Here is a 19473-nt window from a genome sequence, read left to right as displayed (position 1 = left end):
AAGGAAGCCTGAATAAGAAAGGAGAAACAAGCCTAAACTTAAAACTTTCAAACAGCCTTATGTAACCCAGCATTGAAGAATTGATGTCCCACTCGATCCTATCAAAGAGAGAAATAAAACGTTAACTTGCATGCATGCAGTTTTAATTTTGTTTGTTTGTTTGTTTCTATGTAAATAAGCTATACACGATGAAAGACTCAATGACAATTGACAAGTAAGAAAAATAAAATAACACAGCATTAATGTTGCCTTTTCTTAATTTAAATTCCACCTAGAGCATCCTCATTAGACAACCTTTAATGGGTGTCTTAACTTTAAATTAATATTAAATTAAATATTAGTTTAATCTAAGAATCCCATTAACTATGTATTAGTTTTTTTCTCCATTGGTGAATTTTATATATGAGTTTCTTAAGAATTAAAAATTAATTATCTATTGAAAATGTGAAATATATAGGAGGAATTCCTCAAAATACAACAATATAAGTTTTTTCTAAAATACCACAAACACAAAAAAACTGATTTTTAAAAATGTAGAATTCATTTTCTAGGTTTTGGTGACAATTTTAGATTTAGGGTATAGTTTTTAGGAGGAAGGTTTTAGTGTTTAGTATTTAGGGTTTAGTAGTTTTGAATATTAAAACTTTAGTTTAATTTTTTGTGGTATTTTTGGAAAACTCATTTTTGTGAAAAATAAAAGTAAAAGTGGTATTTTTGGGAAAAAGTTATTTTAGTGGTTTTTATGAGAATTGTCCATTATATAATTATAGTACATTTTATAAAAACATAAATGTACTACATATAAATAGCTTGATCAAATTCTTCATCTAAATTTGAAGATGACATGTTTGTGTGGTTTTTTTGTTGTTGTTGTATATGTGGTTAAGGTTTGAGAGAATTGGAAATTGAAGAGATTTGAAAGTAATAACAAATTAAAGACACCTGCAATGTGTAAGTGTTGAAATGTTGTTTTGATAACAAGCAAATTTTGAAAGTGTTAAAACCAAAAGAGACAAAGCAAAGTGAACCACTTGTTCAATGAAATTTGCAGTTTTTTTTTTCAATGCTTCAGCAATTACAATCTTTTATATTCTAACACACATTCTAATTTTTTGTTATATAATAAGTGTTGGAGTTTTGTTTAGTAAAAAACCACTCACTAAAATGTCTCAGTGCTTTGCAGATTGATTAGATTAAGATTCCAAACTGTATAAAAAAAACTAGACTACATCACCATATCCAACGGTAACAAACATCTAAAAGATAAATCTAAGCAAATGACTACAGAACACTGGAAAATGAAAAAGACTGATTTTATATATCTAACGAAACCAAACAGACTTAAACTAACAAGTATTCTTATTTATATAGAAGAAAAATCAAAAGCTAATAAATCCATCATCACTTCTTTTGCAAAGTTTATACTATTGTACTCGAGAATAGCTATTGTCTCATAAACATTTCAATCAAAGTAAAAAGATATAATTATACCAAAAAACTACTTTATTTACATGAAATTAACTGACGAGTAGAAGAAAAAAGATGCCTTAAAAAAGACTGTTCTTTCTGTAACACCCGCAAACCATTTTTTGGTAGTTTGGTGAGGGTGTCGATCGACACCACAGGAGGTGTCGATCGACATTGGTTGTAGTTGGTTCGATCGGTTTGTTTTTAATCGTTCGGTTTGTGTGGTTGTTTTAGGGAAAACCCTAAACTCGAGTTTTAAAAGAAGAACTTAACTTTTCTCTTCCCTTTTGGCCGTTTTTGACAAAGAAATAGAGAGAAGAAGGAGAAATCGGTTTTGAGAGAGATTTGTGAGTTTTCTTAGCTTTTCTTGTGAGACTTGGAGCTAGGAAGGATCTAGAGGTTTGCTAGGAGGGTTGGATTCGTTGCTATTGGTCTGAATCTTCCTGCAATGAGGTGAGTGCATGACCATGGCTAATCTAAGCCTTTGATTTCCTTGTTCTTGCTTGGTTGTTGTTGTTTTGTGTGTTTGTTTCTTGCTAGGATTGGTTGCTACAGGTTCCTATGGATGTATTTTGCTTGGGTTATGAGTATTGGGCGATTTGGAGGAGATTGTGAGCAAGATTCGACTCTCGGCTTTGAGCGGATCGCGATGGCATAGGGAGTGTCGATCGACACCACTTAGTGTCGGTCGACACCAGCAAATTGGGCATCGATCGACACTGTAGGGTAGTGTCGGTCGACACCAAGGCCAGTGTCGGTCGACACTTGGCTGGTGTCGGTCGACACCTCCCTTCCAGCGAGACGATGTCTGATTTCTTGGTTTGTATGTTTTGTTTGTTGTTTGTTTGGAACATTGGAATCACTGTTGCTTGTGTGTATAGCCCCGTAGATGGGAGGATTTCCTCACTGAGTGTTTATCAAATACTCATGCATCTCAATATGTGTTTGTGGTGCAGGTAAAGGCAAAGTGTGATCGTGGAATCAAGGCGATGAAGAGGAGGATGTTCTAGGGACTCGATTGTATGTTGTCTGGCATTGCTAGGTTGCTAGAGTTGGGTTTTTAGGAACATTTTTAGGTTTTTGGTTTCATGTTTCCAAATGTTTGATTATTGGATTGTGTTATGGATATTTGTTGGTTATGTATGAATATTGGTTAATTATATTTATTGGATATTACTGGTTATTGGTACTGTTATTCCGCTATTGATTGTGATTGTGGTTAGGTGGCTAGTGGGTATGGGACCACTAGTTGTAGTTTATTATTTTACATTATATTATATATTTATTATTATTATTATTATTTTTTTTTTTAAAAAGGTCGGTCTTTTTATTTTGGTATCAAAGCCCTTACGGTTCTAGGTTTGGGTTCACTAGGTTTCTGTTGTGATGTTTGGGATTGCATGTCTTGATTGATTATGTGAGTTAGTCAATTGTGTGTGACATGGAGTCTTAGAACATCCTCTTCGAGCCGACTGTGTGATTCCACGGTGAGTTTATGCTTCTGTGTTATAATAGAAATTCTTTGCTTAGTCTTCTGTTCATGGTAGTGCAGATGGCTAGAGATGGTGCTGTTGCTGGTCGTGGTCGTGGACACAGACGTGGTCGTGGACGCGGACGTGGTCGTGGTAGGGGCAGAGTCCCAGAGGTTAGTGAGGCCGAGGACTAGAGTATGATAGTTGAGGGTGTTGGCGAGTCGCAGGATGTTCCGAGGGATTTGGTGAGTGTGGCCAGAGGGGGCGGTGTTGATGCTCCAGTGGCCAGTGGTGCTAGGGTCCCGGGTGTGGGAGTTCCAGCGGATGGAGTCCCTGGTGCAGACTTTGCGGCTATGGTAGCACAGTTGTTGGAGCAGTTACCACCAGTGGTACCGGCTCAGGCTCAGGTAGTGCCACCAGTGGTGGCGGAGGAGCGGCAGCCAGTGGCTGCGGATGCAGGAGCACATGGGCGGTATCTGTCCATGCTCAAGGAGATGAAGGGTCTTTTCACTGAGAGTTTTTTGGGTGGTACAGACCCTACTGTTGCGGATGCATGGAGGACAAGTGTGGACGTAACTTCCATACTCTGAGATGTCCTGAGGAGTTTTGGGTGGACATAGGGGTCCATCATTTGAGTGGTGATGCGGAGCTGTGGTGGAGATCAGTGGCTGCTAGGAGAGTGCAGAGGGAGATGACTTGGGCTGATTTCGTCTTGGAGTTCAACCGCAAGTATTTTCCTAGAGAGGCATTTGATCGGTTGGAGGTGCAGTTCCTTCAGGGGACACGGTCAGTGCGGGAGCTGGACTTGGAGTTCAGTCGACTTCTTTGTTATGGGGGTCGGGCTATGGAGCCTGAGGAGGCCCAGATCAGGAGGTTTATAAGGGCTCTTCGTGATGACTTGAGGGTCCATTGTAGAGGACGTAGTTATGCTACGGGTGTAGAGCTGGTTGAGACTGCAGCAGAGATTGAGCAAGATATCCGGGCACAGTCAGTGGCTGTTAGTCCAACAGTTCAGCCTAGTAAGGCTCAGCATCATGGAGGTTCTAGCAGGGGCGGCAAGCCTTTGCAGGGAACTAAGAGGAAGTGGGAGGCTACGCAGACGCAGAGTGGCAGGGGTTGCTTCAAGTGTGGGAGCAAGGATCACAAGTTTGCTAGTTGTCCCTAGAGGAGTGGTCCGACGGCAGGGCCTCGAGTATGTTATCATTGTAGGGAGTCAGGGCACATCAGGCCCTTTTGTCCTAAGTTGCAGCAGGCAGCAATGGCAGCGTTGCAGCAGGTGCAGCCGAGAGGTCAGCAGGTGGCACGGATTTAGCAGGCGCCACGGGTTTACACGAAAGCAGAGACTGGTAGAACCAGTGCAGGGGCGATCACATGTATAATTTCTGGTACTTAAGCTTTGTGAATTTTTAGTAGGTTCAGATTTTATGTTTTCCTGTCATAAAGTGTTAGGTTCTCAACACATGAGGTTTGTGTAGGTACCTTGTTGGTGGGCGGGTTTAAGTCCCACGTTATGTTTGATTCTGGAGCTTCTCATAGCTTCATTACTCCAGAGTGTGCAGAGAGTGCGGGAATCAGAGGGGATCCCGGGGAGCGTACAGAAGTTGTCAGAGTTGCGGGAGGCAAGTTCCTGAGAGTTGTTGGACGAGTTAGCGGAGTTGATATTCAGATCGCAGGAGAGTCGTGGTCAGCGGATTTGCTTATCAGTCCAGTGGAGTTGTATGATGTTATTCTCGGGATGGATTGGTTGCACCAGCATATGGTGCATTTGGATTGTTATCGGGGTAGAGTGGAGTTTGAGCGTCCAGGAGGGAAGTTGGTTTTTCAGGGTATTAGACCGACTTCGGGGAGTCTCGTGATCTTGGCCATTCAGGCTAGGAAGATGATCGAGAAGGGCCGTGAGGCTTATCTGGTTACTATATCTATGCCAGAGTCAGTGGGGAAGTCTACGGTTAGCGCTATTCCGGTAGTGGAGGAGTTTGAGGATGTGTTTCAGTCATTGTAGGGATTACCACCATCTCGGTTGGATCCTTTTACTATTGAACTGGAACCGGGGACGATGTCGTTATCCAAGGTTCCTTACAGAATGGCTCCAGCAGAGATGGCATAGCTGAAGAAGCAGCTAGAGGATTTATTGAGTAAGGGATTCATCCGTCCTAGTGTATCACCGTGGGGAGCGCCGGTGTTGTTTGTGAAGAAGAAAGATGGGAGTTTCCGGTTGTGTATCGATTATCGGGATTTGAACTGGGTTACTGTGAAGAACAAGTACCCTGTTTCTAGGATCGATGAGTTGTTGGATCAGTTGAGAGGTGCTACTTGGTTCTCCAAGTTAGATCTTGCGTCAGGTTATCATCAGATACCAATAAATGAGGCAGATGTGAGGAAGACGGCTTTCAGGATGAGGTATGGGCATTATGAGTTTGTGGTGATGCCTTTCGGGTTGACTAACGCGCCAACAGCGTTTATGAGATTGATGAACAGCGTGTTTCAAGAGTTTCCGGACGTGTCTATCATCATTTTTATCGACGATATCCTGGTATATTCTAAGAGTCCTGAGGAGCATGCAGTGCATATGAGGGCAGTTTTGGAGAAGCTGTGGGAGCAGAAGTTGTTTGCCAAGTTAAGCAAGTGCAGTTTTTGGCAGCGTGAGATGGGTTTTCTGGGTCACATTGTTTTTGCAGAGGGGGTTTCTGTAGATCCGGAGAAGATTCAGGCTATCAGAGATTGGCCTAGACCGCAGAATGCCACAGAGATCAAGAGTTTCCTTGGTTTGGCAGGATACTACAGGAGGTTTGTGCAGGGTTTTGCAAGTAGAGCACGCCCTATGACTAAGTTAACAGGGAAGGATGTCCGCTTTGTGTGGTCACAGGAGTGTGAGGAGGGCTTTGAAAACCTATAAGAGATGTTGACTACTACGCCAATGTTGGCTTTGCCAGAGCAGGGAGAACCCTATGTGGTTTATACCGATGCATCTAGAGTTGGTTTGGGGTGTGTGCTGATGCAGCATGGGAAGGTGATTGCCTATGCTTTGCGGCAGTTGCGGAAGCATGAGGGCAACTATCCTACTCATGATTTAGAGATGGCTGCTGTAGTTTTTGTCCTGAAGATTTGGAGATCTTATCTTTATGGTGCAAAGGTACAGGTGTTTACAGATCATAAGAGCCTGAAGTACATATTAACTCAGCCTGAGCTGAATTTGAGACAGAGGCGGTGGATAGAGCTTGTGGCAGATTATGATTTGGAGATAGCTTATCACCCTGGTAAGGCTAACACGGTTGCAGGTGCTCTGAGTCGGAAGAGGGTAGCTTTGGCTCAGGAGCAGGAGATGGAGACTCTGGTAGGGGAGATCAGTGCTTTGAGCTTGTGTGCAGTTTCACAGGAACCGTTGGGTTTGGAGGCAGTTGATAGAGCAGATCTTCTGAGTAGGGTGCGTTTGGCTCAAGAGCAGGATTTGGGGCTGGTGAATGCCTCAAAGGATGTGAATTCAGAGTATCAGGTCTCAGATAATGGTACTATCTTGGTGCATGGTCGTGTTTGTGTGCCCAAGAATGAGGAGTTGAGACAGGAGATCCTGAGAGAGGCTCATACGAGCAGGTTTTCTATTCATCCAGGAGCGACTAAGATGTACCGTGATCTTAAGAGGTACTATCACTGGGTCGGGATGAAGAAGGGTGTAGCTAGTTGGGTTAGGAGGTGCGATGTTTGTCAGCTAGTGAAGGCTGAACACCAAGTTCCTGGCGGGTTGTTGAAGAGTCTACCCATTCCTGAGTGGAAATGGGATATGATTACTATGGAATTCGTGGTGGGTTTGCCAGTGTCCAGGACGTTTGATGCTATTTGGGTCATTGTGGATCGGTTGACTAAGTCAGCATATTTTCTGGTCATTAAGAAGACTGATGGAGCAGCGGTCTTGGCTAAGAAGTATGTGAGGGAGATAATCAGGTTGCATGGGGTGTCAGCAAGTATTGTGTCTGATAGGGATTCTAAGTTCACTTCGGTGTTCTGGAAGGCATTTCAGGCAGAGATGGGCAATAAGGTGCATTTGAGTACAGCTTATCATCCGTAGACAGATGGACAGTCAGAGAGGACGATCCTGACGCTGGAGGATTTGCTGAGGATGTGTGTTTTGGATTGGGGTGGCCATTGGGCAGATCACCTGAACCTGGTAGAGATTGCTTACAACAACAGTTATCAGGCGAGTATTGGGATGGCTCCTTATGAGGCTTTGTATGGGAGACCGTGTCGTACACCATTATGCTGGACTCAGGTGGGGGAGATGAGCGTGTTCGGGGCAGATTTTGTTCAGGAGACCTCAAAGAAGATTCGGGTTCTCAAGCTGAACATGAAGGAGGCTCAGGATAGGCAGAGGAGTTATGCTGATAGGAGGAGAAGAGATCTTGATTTTCACGTAGGAGACAGAGTGTACCTCAAGATGGCCATGTGGCAGGGTCCGAACAGGTCATTATCTGAGATAAAGTTGAGTCCGAGGTATATTGGTCCGTTCAGAGTGATTGAGCGAGTTGGACCAGTGGCATATAGACTGGAGTTACCTGAGGTTATGCGTGCATTCCATAAGGTTTTCCATGTGTCTATGTTGCGGAAGTGTATCCGTGAGGGAGAGCGGGTGTTGGCTAAGATTCCTGAGGATCTTCAGCCTAACATGAATTTGGAGGCGAGACCAGTGAGGGTACTCGAGAGGAGGATCAAGGAACTTCGGAAGAAGAAGATTCCTTTGATGAGAGTCCTTTGGGACTGTGATTGTGTGGAGGAGCAGACTTGGGAGCCTGAGGCGAGGATGAAGGCAAGGTTTAAGAAGTGGTATGAGAAGCAAGCCGCGACTTTAGTTTGTCTAGCCTGGTCCCATCTGTAATCCGTGGCTGGAGCGGGAATGGAGTATTCCAGCCCATCTCTCATGTTTACTCGGTCGCTTGGGATGGTTGGTTGTGCGACTCAGTAACAAAATGAGGTGGTGCTCGGGGTACAAAGTTTTCGTGAGGCGGGATGTTGGGGGAAAGTTTCCTGAAATAGAAGTTGCCAATAGTGGAAAGTGCTAAAAATGGAAAGTTTATGTGAGTTAGAACTTGTTCATTTTTAGTGGTGGAGAGCCTTGGAGGGGCTTGTGTGGCCTTAGTTGCGGACTTTTGAGTCTTTTGTGCCGTGTGTGGCAGTCTTTTTAGACATTGTGTGGCTTTTGGCAGGCTTTTTAGCCAGTTGTGTGGCCTTTGTGGCAGGCTGTTTAGCCAGATATGTTGCCTTTGCGGCGGGCTGTTTAGCCAGATGTGTGGCCTTTGTGGCGGGCTGTTTAGCCAGAGTGCCTGTTTAGGCGGTCCTTCGGGACAGATGGTCCTTCGGGAAAGATGGTCCTTCGGGAAAGATGGTCCTTCGGGACAGATGGTCTTTCGGGACATATGGTCATTCGGGACAGATGGTCCTTCGGGACAGATGGCTGATAGACAGGTTTTCACCCAGGGTATCAATCCCCTATGCAGTTGTAGTACAAAGGGTTATCAATCCAAATGGTTGTGTATTGCTAGCAGGAAGGATATAATCAGTACAATACAAGTCAAGCCAAGCAATTAGTGTTTTGGTTCTAACAATCCTAAAATAAACATCTCCTGCTCCTATATTGGTCATTAATTGAGGAGCTGGTAGACCGTTCTGAGTATTCATCGTCTCCTCAATGATTGCTGGTTCTGGTTGAACTTGTTGTTGTCTGAGTAGCCGAGGTCTGTCGATGTTGTTGATGAAAGGACTCAGGTTCTGGCTACCTCTGGATCGTGTTTGCATGCACAGGTAGGTATCCGAGTGTAAATACGAGGATCAATTCGATACAGATGATCGAGTGACGGGTCGGGTGGGTGCTCGGGTTGTACCTGAGATTCAAAACAAACAATGCAAAAGCAAACAAGTCAGTATCCAAAACAAATATAAACAAACGAACTTGATCTAGCAAGTCCTGAAATCCTAAATATAGCAAAACTAAAACAACCAAATTGCAATGGCACCAAATTGATAGACAGGTTTTCACCCAGGGTATCAATCCCTGATACTAGGATTTTTGTGTCTCCTAGTAGGTTCAATTAACCTTATGCGTTGTAATACTTAAGGTGTCAATCCAGTTGGCAAATTTTACTATCACTCAAGATGCAATCAAGAAGTCACAAGTTAAGCCAATTCAAAGAGTGTTTTTATCTAACAGTCCTAGAATGATCAAAATGCGAAACGGAAATGAGTCACAGAACTAGAAACAAGAATGCATGACAAGAAGCGAAAGTGAATGAAAATGCAAACGATTCTAACATGAACAAACAAAACAGTTCCAGGAATGTAATAAAAATCAGAAAGAAAGAAGTCCTGAGGATGGGGTAATTGATGTCGGTGGAGTATCCTAGTCTAAGGAGTGTTTAACATACCACAAGCAAGGTATCCCTAAACAATGAACATCACAACTTAGCTAATCCAATCTCTTGGCAAAAGCTACTCAGACTCAACAACTTCCATACCTAGCTCTCGCTAGAGAAACGTGGTCGAGCAGGCATGACAAACAAGTTCATTCACGTCAACAAACATCCTAGACAACTAATCTCTTAGGCTAGGAACGTAAGTCTCTGGCACTAGTTGGTCAGACATTTCATCAAACACCTTTTGGGTGCGGAAATGTCTCGAACCTAGTTCCAATTGATCAGAGAGAAACTAGTAATTCTAACTCTAGTCCAGAAGGGAATCATACAATCAAAGCTTAAACACTCTACATCCTAAGATCCTCCACCTAATCTATCCCATCCTCAAGAACTAACACACTACTCAGATCCGAAAATCATAGTCAAGGATGCAAAAACAGAAATCATTGAAACAAGCATTATTAGGTAGATAAAAATAAGGTGAACAACTTTGTAGAAAGAATCAAATGCAAAGTCTCAATAATCTCAAAGATATTGGAATACAAGTCTGAGAACGTTTTTTGGAGGCTAGGTTCAGAAACCTTCTGGGAACAAAAACGAGATAAAAGATAAGATGTCTCTGCAAAGACTTAACAAAATGTATATATAGTAATCCAACATAGAAAACCCTAAAACTTAAAACGACAAGGTAAAGCGTCGGTTCGGTAATCTCCTGAAGCGTGTGAAACCAAACGTCCTTCTTCCCGACATGTGCGATCGAGTCCGTGTGCGTCGAATGGAATGCAATGTCATCATGGCTCGGACGGAAGGCTGAGGAGCATGGCTCGGACGGAAGGCTGAGGAGCATGGCTCGATCAAACAAGCTGGAGTGTGTGGCGGGGAAGCATGGCTCGAGCGTGGTGTATACGCATCCACTAAAACGATGATAACTCTTGAACCACACCTCCGATTGACTTGAAATAAACGGCGATGGAAAGGTAACACAATTCCCTACAACTTCGATGAAGACGTCGAAAGCTAAATCCAACTCGAGTTCGATGGCTCGAACGGATGGCTCAGACGGAATGGAGATGGTGACAATGGCTCGGACGAAACGGAGATGGTAACAATGGCTCGGACGAGACTGAGATGGTGACAATGGCTCGGACGAAACGGAGATGGTGACAATGGCTCGGACGAGACAGAGATGGTGACAATGGCTCGGACGAAACGGAGATGGTGACAATGGCTCGGACGAGACGGAGATGGTGACAATGGCTCGGACGAAACGGAGATGGTGACAATGGCTCGGACGAGAATGGCTTCCAACGTCTCCTAAATACCTGAAATACTCAAAAATGCACAATATATGCAAGGATGATGCAAGAACTACCTAGACGTGCAAAGTGTATAGAAAAAACTAGAAAACGATGCAAACTAATGAGTTATCCTAGCTAAATGCATGATAAAAATAGGCTAAGGAGAGACAAAATATAGACATATCAATCCCCTATTGAAACATGTATTATTGTGTTGTATTGAATGATGATAGGTGAATGAGTGTGTGCAATGGTATGATATGGAATGATGGGTGTTTCAATTCCCCTTATGCAGTTGCAGTATAAGAGGTGTCAATCCAGTCTGAGTGCTTGTGAACAATCAAGATATGCATATGAATCTAAGTTAAGACAAATATGAAAGGATGTTTTGTCACTAACAATCCTATGATGATAATGATAAAATGCAGAAAATAAATTACAAGAGCTAAGAACTAGATGCAAATAAAACAGAATGATTATGAACTAAGAACAGAAACAGAAACTGTAAACACTAGATAAGAACTAATGCAAGACAAGTGATGAACTAGATGCTAAGTGAATGCAATGGAAATTAAACAGAAATGAAACAAGACAAACACAGATCATAAACAAGAGTTCTGGGGATGAACTCGAGCAGCACTCGACCGAGTGTAGGTCGAGTGAGTGGTCGAGCTAGACGAATCCGGAAAAACAGAGCAATGCAATAAAAACAGAGTAAAGATAACACAGATCAAACAGCAGGCAAATAACAAGATTAAGACTTTAAACTCAATAAACAAAGAAGGTTCCTGAGGATGGATTCATAGGATAAACTAACCATTGTGGTAATCTAACTTGATCAACAAATCTCAAGCAATGCTATGAGCTAACCTCTAGACATATTAATCTAAGACAAGTCTCTCCCACTCTCATGGTCAAGAGACAATCAAACCTATGCAATCCTAGACTTGCTCTCACAATGAAAAGAATCTACACAAGCAGGCATTAAGCAATACATCTCAAACCAAACAAGACCTCTAATCTCTTAGCAAGCCTAATGGTAAGCTCTAGATCTAGCCTTATCTATGCTTCTTAAACATTGGTGTGATGCTAAAAAGCTTGAGATCAGATCCTACCCTCTCAGATATAGGATCAGCATTAAGAACATCTAGCCTAGAAGAGATCTACAACAATCAAGCTTGATCAAATCAGATATACCACAAGATCAATCTATCATAACCCATCCTCAAGATCCTAAGAAGACTACTCACAACAAGACATGATCAAACAAATCATAAACCCAGAAATCATTGAAACTTGCATGATTAGAAAGATAAGATTAAGATCTACAACTTTAAAGAAGAAATCAAACTCAGATTCTCAATACTTAGAAAGTTATTCAACCAACAAGTATGAGGAAATTCTTCTTTTCCAAGTACAAGATCTAAAAAAGAAAATAAAAAGCAAAAGGAATAATTTTCCTTAAAAGGCAAAAACTAGGTTTAAAATATCTGAAAAGCTGACTAAAAATCTAGATTAAAACTTGGTTCAGGTGGCTGCAGTACAAGTCCTTATATAGTGGGGGCGGTGGAAGCCCTAAAAATGGGAAAAGTCAAAGTGGTCCACGCATCGGTCAACTCGACCAGTGCTCGGTCGAGCTGGGGGTCGAGCTGGCTTCTCTTGTGCAAATCCACACGGTCGAGTCCATCTCCCACTCGGTCGAGTGCTTGGTCGAGCTGGACTCCGGATTCCCTGTTCTTCAGCCTTAACTCCCTTGTTTCCTCTTCATGATTGCTTCACATCTCTTCTCCATTGCTTCCATGCTCCTTAAGCTCCAAAATCACCTGTTTATGCATGAAAAGATGCAAATGCAATGCAACTACACTATAATGCATGATTAGTCCTAAAGCTGCACAATAATGGTGAGAATGGATAGAAAAAGATGCAAAAGATGTGAATAAACTAAAGGAAAACATGGTAAAATATATGAACATCAACACCCCCAAACTTAGTCTTTGCTTGCCCTCAAGCAAATAAACAAGACATAAGAAGGTAAGTGAGGTTTAAAAGTGGGATCTCAGCTCCTAAAGCTTGCAAATAGACCATCTAGAATCAATGTCCAAGTTACTAGTACTAGAATGCAAGGTGAAGAGCTATACTTAAAAACTTTAGACAAGCACATCACAACCTTTACTGATTTGAGCCTTAGATATTCACATGCATTCAAATCAACCATTTCCTTTAACATTCATTAATCAAGAACATGAATCAATTCTATGCAATGCTTAAACTCATTTGGCTTGGTACTAAAGGGTTTTAGAGACAATGATGGTCTCTTTTCAGAGTGGGGCTTGTCAATATCAAGGTTCTCTCATTAAAAATGGATTGAGCTTTAGAAGAATGCTAAAGGTAAGAACACCTAAACTCATACAAGAATAAAACCTTGTCTACCCAAAAGCACCCAAAGTGTTTATCCTAACAATCTAAACCCAAATGATCCTAGTGCTACCCTTTAACTTCTTCTTTTCTCTTTAACCCTTTTCTCTTTTGGTTTTCAAGTCTTAGGAGAGGTTTCTTACTTGATCTTTCTAGTGGGATGGGGGATTCTTATTGATTGCTATGGTTCTCTTTTCTTCTTATTCTTAAGACATTTAAGCTTTTTGCTAAACTGCTCTTTGCTTTCTTTTCTTTTTCTTTTGACTAGAACCATCTTAGATAATACTTTCTTACTTCCCATCCTTTCACTAGACATTAGCTTTCACTTAAACACATTCCTCTCCTAAAGACTCTACCCTTTTTCTTTCTCTTTTCTTTCTTTCCTTCTTATAACAGCCAAGTCCCAAACCCAACAAGTGAACTACCTAGTCCTATCTAGTTTGAAAAATGCAAACTAGAACTACACAAGGTCTTACTCTTGTCAGTTCAAACCTAACACTTTCTACCAAGCTCAATCCCAAAAAGGCCTCACACACACAAGAATAAACATGGCTTGAAAGAAGGTTTTGGTTTAGGGGTAGGGAAACTGATTTAAAAGTGAAATCAGCTACTTGGATCAACAAGAGTGGTAAAAAGGAGAAAGATGATCCAAATATGTATGTGGTATCCATGAGTTTAATGCAATGCATACAATAATAATTAAAAGTCAATATTAGGTTCTTATAGATAGGAAATGGAATCAAATCACAACATGCTTCAATTTAGACCAAATGCAATGCAGGAATTCAAGGCTTGGTTCAGTCTTATGCTTCTAACCACTCAACTAGCATCAAAGTACTAATAACTTGGGCATTGATCCTAGTCTAGTGAATAAAGCAAGCTAACAAGGAAATACTCATCATAGATCCCTAATGCAAATATTATACAATTCTACATGAAACATGCTAAACAAGATCCTAATATGCAATGCAAACTACATGAACACTCTTTTTTTATGAAGATTTTTTTCAAAATTTTTCAAATTTTTATGGTTTTTCTATGCCTTAGATGCTAATGCAAGTGCTAACATGATGATGATAAAAATTTGAAATAAGAACACAAAACACAACATCAAATGCTATCTAGAACCCTCCTCCAAACTTAAATCACACAGTCCCTTGTGTGAAAAAGTTGTGAGAGGTTTCAAGACTTAAACAAAAAACAAAACACACATCAAATGCAATGGTATAAACAATGGTAAGGTGATGATGGTACCTTAGGGATTGTGGAAGAAGTTGTCCACATCCATCTGCATGCTATCATAGGAGTAGTTGGGGTCAGGCTGGTGGCTTGGAGAAGGACTTTGGGGCAGCTCGACTATAGAAATCGACCGGGACTCGGTCGAGTGCGTGTCCGAGTGGGGGGGTCGAGCTGGGTTGCGTGTCTCCAAATCTTGAGTCTGGTACTGCTGGTACTGCTGGTAGAGTGTGGGATCCATAAAGTATTGGGGTGGGAAGGGTGGGTAATGTGGATAACCTGGATAAGCAGCTGGAGGTGGGAAGCCATAAGGTGGTCTGGGAAGGTGCTCGGCCGAGTGCATCGGAGGTGCTCGGTCGAGTGGGTGCTCGAGTGACCCGGTCGAGTGCCTCGAAAACTGATGTTCGCGGGTACTTGAGCTCCTTTTCCTCTGATTTGGCTCATACATTGAAGCCCTAGCTGGTTCCACAGGTTCCCCAATCCTTGAAAGTGCTCTAGTTGAGCTGCTTCTCCTCAAAGGGCTTGAATGTTGGATAGGAGATGAGTTTCCACTCTTCAGCTCAGCAATCTCCTTCTTCAAGCCTTTGATGGACTTAGCCATGTTGGTCACCTTCTTCTTGAGCTTATCAAACCTTTTCCCATTCCACTTGTTCCATCTTTGCAAGAGAGTCAGCCTCTTTGCATTCTCCCTCACTCCTCTACTATCTCTTGGGTTTGGCTCATAGTCTTCAAAGTAGAACTGTTGCTCTCCATCAGCTACTTGTGCATTCCCAGCTTCCTCCACTCTAGACTGAATCACTCCATCAAACCAATGCTCCTCAGCTGGCCAAAAATCAATGTTGGCTCCTTCTTGAATGGTGGTGAGCTCTTGGTTAGGCAAAATGATTTGCTTTTTCCCAAGTGTTGGAAGCTCAAAGTTGAATATGTGGTTCCCTTGATGCTTCTCCTTGGCTAGGATGAGAGTGGAGGTAAGGTAGCTTGAATCTATCCATCTTGGTAAGACTCTTTCTCCTCTAAGTTGGATGTTAGCAGCTTGAAGGATTGCAGTGATGATGCCTCCAACGGTAAGTGCTCCTCTTGAACCCTTGGTCTCAAGCTTGCCTACCCAACTCCTCAAATAAATCATGTGGTCTATCAATACCATAGCAAGATCAGTCTCCACAGTGCTACCAAGGATGATGGTTCCATTTCTTGCTTGAAGAAGAACTCCATTGAGAGCCAAGTCAATCATCTTCAGCTCTCCCTCATTGATGTTTCCAGTCTCCTTTCTTGCAAAGAAAGTATTGGCAAGAGCCTTATGGTAATACCTCAAGACTGGGCTCCTAATCCTTGAGCTCTTGGAGCTGGAGGATGAGTAATACTTGTTATCCCCAATGGTCTCCCATACAGCAAACAATTCTTCTCTTGGAACCATCATGCTCCTATGGCTCCCAACCTCAAAACCAAACACATCAGCCAGCTTCTTCAATGAAAGCTCATGCTTCTTCCCTTTGATGGTGAAGGAGATATGACCAGCTCCTACTTCAGCATCTTTCCTCAAGTATTGGTGCAGCTTGACAGTGGCTAGGAACTCACAGCTTTCCTCTCTATACCCTTCCATGCAAAGTCCCATGAACTTGGTAAGGCTGCTCTTCTCAAAAAGACATTCCACATCTTCATCAATAGCAAGCTTCTCCATAGTCTCCTTGTGTGGATACCTAGTTCCCAGGAACTCCATCCTCATGAAAGCATCATAAATCTGCCTCTTTGTCAGCCCACAAGACTCAGCTTCTCCATCATCCCTCAATTCTCCTTCTTCTTCATACATCTCCTCACTTTCATCTTCACTCACTTCCTCAACTTCAACAGCTGGCCTCTTCCCTTTGGCCTTGTGTTTCCTCATAAACTCATTAAGAGTAGGCTCTCTTTCCTCCTCACTCTCAGTCCTTTCAGGATCTTCCTCAACAGATTCTCTTCTTGGAAACGGCGATTGGCTCGACCGACTGCTCGAACCAGCACTCGGTCGAGTGGTCGATCGAGTGGCCCGTCGAGTGACTCTCCCAGCTTCTCTTCTTGATTCAAGGTCAGCATCACGACGTTCCATGGAGCTTGCAGCGGTTTTGTGAGACTTCTTGGTGATCTTAGAAGACATTTTCAAAAAAGAAACTGAAGGGGAATAGACTCAAAGCTCAAAGTTAATAGGTTAGTGACCCAAAAACTTGAAAGAACAAAACTAGAGCAAGAGATGAACTTTGAGAGAGATTTGGAGCTTGAATTTAAGTGTTTTGAGCAAATGAGAGAATGTGAGAGGCATAGGATCGTGCAAGGGCTATTTAAAGAAGCTAAGGGGACAAGAAAACAAGGGTGGAGCGTCATTACATTTCAAATTTGAATTGGGAATCTTTGACTTGCTTTCTGGCTGCCACTCGACCCCACACTCGACCAGCACGTGGTCGAGCTCCTTGACCAATTTTGAAATTTCAAAATTTTTCTCCTTGTTCTTCCGTCCACTCGATCATTATAGAAGAATGGGAGTCGAATGGGCCTCAATTAGTGTCCAGCTCGGCCGAGTACCTCTTGTTTTGTGGTCGAGTGGGCCTGCGAGCCTTCTTCTCCATGTCCACATTTCTCCTTACTCAACTATATTCTTATAAAAAAGCCTGTCCAACAAAAACATAAAACAAAACACATCAAAACTACTAAGAAATTAAACCATATGTACAAGGGATACCTTAGGGACTTCCTCCCTAGTGAGCTTGTTTATAGTCACTAAGCTTGACTTTGGTTTCCATCTTAACTTTGGTTCAAGTACCAAGGAGGTGATGAAATCCTCCCTGGAACCTCTTGGTCACTGTGAAGTTGATCCTTGATCACCTCACCCTTAGCACACAAACCATATTTCTTCTTAAATTTGAGCCTTGGCCTTGTTCTCCTCAAAGACCTCTTATTCAGTCTGACTTGGAGGTCCTCAACCATACTAGTCAGCTCCTGAACTGACCTCTTAAGCTTCTCAACAGAATCCTCTTGAAGTGGGAACTCAGCCTTTGGGGTTGCCTTATCACCTAAACTTCCTTGACCTCCTTTGTCTTTGATAGTGAAGGGCTGGTCATCAATGGTAGGAAGGTTTGTTGGATTGTGGATATTGAACTTCATAACCACATCTTCAGCTATGTTCAAGGTCACAAGACCCTCCTTCACATCAATAACTGCTCCAACAGTAGCTAAGAATGGCCTCCCTAACAAGATTGGATCTTCAGGCTCTTTGCCCATCTCTATCACCACAAAGTCAGTGTGAATCCTTGCTTTCCCTATCTTGAGTGGGACATTCTCCAACCTCCCAACTACCTCTCTATTTGTCCCATCAGCTAGAAGCACATGGACATTGGTAGATTTGAAATCAGTTCTCCCTAGCTTTTGAGCTATGGAGTATGGCATCACACTTGTTGAAGCTCCCAAATCACAAAGGCACTGATTGTAGTGAAGGTAGCTGATAGTGCAGGGCAGATAAAAAGGTCCAGGATCCTTAAGCTTTATTGGAATGATCACTCCTCCAAGGTCCTCAAGATCCTTCTCATCTTGAGCTTCAGCCCTCTTACTAGACATATCAAGCAAAAAAATTTTGTAGAGAGGATATGGCTCATACTGTTCCAAGGCAGGTCCTCTCTCCTCTTCTTGGTAAGCTATGATGATCTCTTGAATGGCTGACACTTGTTCCTCCTTCTCAACCAAAGCTTCTTCTTTCAAAACCCTCTCTTCCTCTTGTTGCCTAGCCAACATCTCCTTTTTCTCAATGATTTCCTTCAATTCCCTAATCTTCTGTGCTTTGAAACGCCCAGGAAATGGTAGTGGAGGCTTGTAAGCAGGAGGAATGTACTTAGCAGGCTTGACAGCTTCGGAGTCTTCAGCTCGGTCGACCACTCGAGCATGCACTCGATCGAGTGTGTGGTCGAGCTGCTGGTCGAGTTCTCCTGCGAGCTCCTGTTGCTTTGCACAGATGTCACTTGGGGCTTCAGTAACTGATGAATTCCCCCAAACTTGGACTTCACTGTCCTCAGTGACTTCTTCCTCTTGAAGTAGGATGGCTTTGGCTGTGAACTCCCTTGGATTTTGAACAGCTTTTCCAGGGAGTTGGGTGGGTTTTGGAGCTGAAGTAGATGCTATGTTGCTCTCCATGTACTTCACTCTAGAGTTAAGTCCTTCAAACTTCATGTTCAGGTCATTATACTGGGATGTAAGCCTTTGGTTTAGCTCAGCAAACTGCTTGGCTTCCTCAATCTTCCCTTGTGTTTGACCAATCAACAGCTGCTGAATCATAGCTCTAAGGTCTTGTTCTTGGCCTTGGTTAGTCTGAAACCCTGGTGGGGGACACAACTGGGGCTGGAACACCTGCTGTTGTTGTTTGGGGATATAGTTTTGGAACCCTTGAGGCTGTTGAGGCTGTTGAGGAGGGTAAACTTGATCTTGTGGATTAGCCACATTGGTGCTCCTATAAGATAGGTTGTTGTTCTTGAAACCACCTTGATTGTAGCCCTTGAATCCACCTTGGTTTTGCATATAGCAAAGCTCAGCAAACTCATTCTCCCCCTCTTGAACTGGAGCTTCTTCTTCACCAATGAAGTGAATAGATTTGGACTGGCTAAGGAGTATCTTGTCAAGTTTCTCATTGACCATCTTCAGATCCTTCTTGTACTTGTCCTCTTGATCAGTTGAGGAACTCCTTATGGTCCTATCATAATCTTCATTATAATTGCCATCTGACTGAGCAAGATTCTCTACTAACTCCCAGCCTTCATCCACATGCTTGTTGAGGAAGTTTCCATTGGAGGTTGTGTCAAGAAGCATTCTGAACTTTGGAAGCACTCCTCTATACAATGTGCTCAACAATGACTCCATACTGAAACCATGATGAGGGCATTGAGTCTGGTAGCCCTTGAATCTTTCCCAAGCTTCACAAAAGCTCTCATTGTTCCTTTGAGCAAATCCAGAGATCTCATTCCTCAGCCTTGCTGTCCTAGCATTGGAGAAGAACTTGGCCAAGAAAGCCTTCTTACATTGGTCCCAAGTAGTGATAGCACCAGTGGGCAGAGTCTTCTCCCATAAATGAGCCTTGTCCCCAAGAGAGAAAGGGAACAACCTCAGCTTGAAACCATCTTCACTTACTCCATTGATCTTGGTAAGACCACAAATCCTGTCAAACTCATCAAGATG

At 42.7% G+C, this 19473-nt stretch overlaps 1 non-coding gene across 1 annotated transcript; it reads left to right on the top strand.

The window, feature by feature from the left end:
* Positions 1–19162: 19162 nt before the first annotated feature.
* On the top strand, positions 19163–19269 carry LOC147924536 (small nucleolar RNA R71). The gene has a single exon (XR_015588049.1). It is a non-coding gene; the product is annotated as a small nucleolar RNA R71 (small nucleolar RNA).
* Positions 19270–19473: the final 204 nt, after the last annotated feature.

This window comes from Camelina sativa, chromosome 17, assembly GCF_030686135.1.
Source record: "Camelina sativa cultivar CO46 ecotype springtype chromosome 17, ASM3068613v1".
Classification (NCBI taxonomy): Eukaryota; Viridiplantae; Streptophyta; class Magnoliopsida; order Brassicales; family Brassicaceae; genus Camelina; species Camelina sativa.
This window is presented reverse-complemented; position numbering and strand designations above follow the sequence as displayed.